The sequence below is a fragment of the Gracilinanus agilis genome, chromosome 2 (assembly GCF_016433145.1).
Source record: "Gracilinanus agilis isolate LMUSP501 chromosome 2, AgileGrace, whole genome shotgun sequence".
NCBI lineage: Eukaryota > Metazoa > Chordata > Mammalia > Didelphimorphia > Didelphidae > Gracilinanus > Gracilinanus agilis.
Genome location: NC_058131.1, coordinates 359,073,225 through 359,076,228, shown reverse-complemented (window position 1 = coordinate 359,076,228; position 3,004 = coordinate 359,073,225).

Genomic DNA, 3,004 nt, shown 5'->3' with positions numbered 1-3,004 from the left:
AGACTTAAGCATTTGGATGTCCCCAGTCTCCTTTCCACCTTCTCATCTCATAACCATTAATTATTTCCTTAGGGGAAAAGCATATGGGAATTCTATGTGACCTAAGTACTTTAGCGCTCTCTCTCTCTCTCTCTCTCTCTCTCTCTCTCTCTCTCTCTCTCTCTCTCTCTCTCTCTCTCTCTCTCTCTCTCTCTCACACACACACACACAGAGCCATGCTGGCTAGATCTCCCTCATTGTGCCAGAGGGGGAACCCTGAGGGATCTTTTCTCTACTAAAATCCCCACTGCCTATGTTTCCTTCATGGTGAAGGGTCAGGTCCTAGGACTCCAGTTCATGAAACCATTTAATATCAATTAGTTTTTCCAAAGGGATATTTATCTCAATGATGTAGTAAGAACAAAGTATGCACATCTTCCCCAATGTCTCTAAGACATACTCTCCCCTACCCCACCTCAGTGTCTAGGAGTATCATGGGATTTCTCCTTGAGACACTAAAGTTCAGTTTCAGAGGTGGCTCAAGTCCCCCTTACCCTTTAACCCAACAGTTAAATTGTTTCCAAAAAGAGAAAAGCTTATGATCCTGGGATTTTTACTTAGACTTCCAGAAAAAGTAAAAAAAATAGTTTCATCCTGGTTCATTTCAGACAGCTGGCCACCTGCCATTCTCCATTCCATTCAGTACAAGTTGATGTGTTTATGGGGAGTCTGTATCCCTCACCAGGTCCACCCCGTGTCACAGAGAACACTCTCAAGGTTTTCTTCAGTGTGTTCAAAATATTCTTCCTTTTTTTCCCCTTCCTCTTCCATATACCCTTGCTGCTCCAATAAAAAACCAGCCCATTCTCCTGACTTCTCCATCTCTATCAACAGCAGGACAATCCTCCCACTCAACCAAGCTTTAAGTCTTGTGATACTTAGTCCAAATTTCAACAGTTGTCAAGTTCTGCTGACTTTCCCTTCTCATCTATTCCCTTCCCATCTCATCATTCCCTTTCCACTCCCAGAGCCACTACCCTTGTTTAGGTTCTCATTGCCTCTTACTTAGACTCTTGCAACAGCTCCTTCACTGGCCTGCCTCTGGGCTCTCCCCCTGTAATCCAACCTAAAAATAGCATGATCTGCCAAAAAGCAACTCACATCATGTTCCCCACCTGTTCCCTCTTGCCTATAGATAAAATTAAAACTTCTGAGCTTGGTATTCTAGGCCATTTGGGATCTAATTCCAACTAGAATTATGAAATTTGAAGAGCTAGAAAAGGACATTTCAGATATTCTACTTCATTCTGATTCTTTCCTACTTTTCTTGTCTTTTGCCTCTTTCATTTAACATATGGAACAACTAACACTCCGAGATGGGTAGGACACTGGAAATATTTGAGGTCAGGAGGCCAGAGATTGAATTCTAGCTCTGCCACTTACTAGCTGTGGGACTTTGTACAAGTATCTTCACTTGGATAGGCCTCGATACGCCTCTCTGGAAAATAAGGTGAGTGGACTAGATAATTTAGAAAATCAGTCCCTCCTAGGTCTCAGTCTATGGAGGATGAAATACATGGCTTTTCCAGCATTGACTATAATGGAGTTATATTAAGCCCTCAGAACTAGAAGGGACCACAGAGACCATTTAGGCTAACCTGAACCTAAACGAATCAAAACTAATCAGTTCTAGTTCTAGTTAAATTTGTTTTAATACTTAACAGGGGATCAATTCAGCCTTTGTTTGATGACCTCTAGTGAGGGAGAACCTATTTCCTTTGGGGCAAACCCATTTCATTACTAGAAAGCTGTCATTGTTAGGAAGAATTTTTATTTTTATATTTTTAGATATTAAACCTAAATTTGACTATATATCTCCACCCATTGCTCCTAGTTCTGCCTTGCTGGCTCCAAACAGAACAAGTTTAATCCTCATTCTACACAATAGCCATTACAATATTTAAAGATAGCTTTCATGTTCCTTCCCCCTTAGTCTTCTCTTCTCCAAGTTAAACATTCTTGTTTCCTTCTGCTCATCCTCCTCTGGTGAAATCTCAAGATCCTTCTCCATTATGGTTATCCTCCTTGGGACATTCTCTCATTAATCTAGGTCTTTCTTAAAATGTAGCTTCTACAATTACCTTTCAGCAAAGCCTACAGTAATCTTACATTCATTTGGGGGCTATGACATCATTCTATTGACTCCTATCTAGCCTGGAGTACACTAAAATCCTCAGTCCTTTTAGAAGCAAACTGTTCTCCTTTACTCCTCTGAAATTCATCACAAGGATCATGATTGTTTGAACCCAAGGGTAAGACTTTACATGAATCCATATCACATTTAACCTTATTTGATTTGTTCCAGTATTCTAGCCTATTAGATTGTTTTGGATCCTGGGTCTATCTTGTGATGTATTAGCTGATTCCTCTAACTTTGAGGTATATGAAAATTGAATAGCTATGCTATACCATCCTGCTTTTATCCAAGTCATTGATAAACATGTATATTAGAGAGCATAAAGTCAAGGCCAAATGCCTAGATCATTCCAGCTATCAAGGGAAATAATTTTTAGAGTGATAAAGAATTTTCAGTCAGATCTCAGACTAGATTACAAACTAGTAGTTATGTGAATAATTTGGTTCTAGTTGAATAATATAGGGAGCTTGCTCAATAAAACTTATCAGGTGTACAACATAAAGAAGCAAATACAATAAGTATAGTTTTTTCTAAGCTCAAAGAACCTTGCTTTTGAGTGAGGAGTCACTAGTCAACAAAAATAGCCAGGAAAACTAGAAAGCCATGAAATTCTGAAATTTCAGAAATGAGTTATAAAAAAACTTCTTACTCTAGATATAAAGTGAAGTTTCAGTAAATAAATGATTTATATATAAGAAAGTGACATCAGAAAAAAGAATTAGAAGAACAAAGAATAAATTACCCTTCAGTTCCATAGTTAGAAGAAAAAGTTAAAGATCAAGCAAAGGCTAGAAATAACCATAGAGGATACAATGGGCAATATGGAAT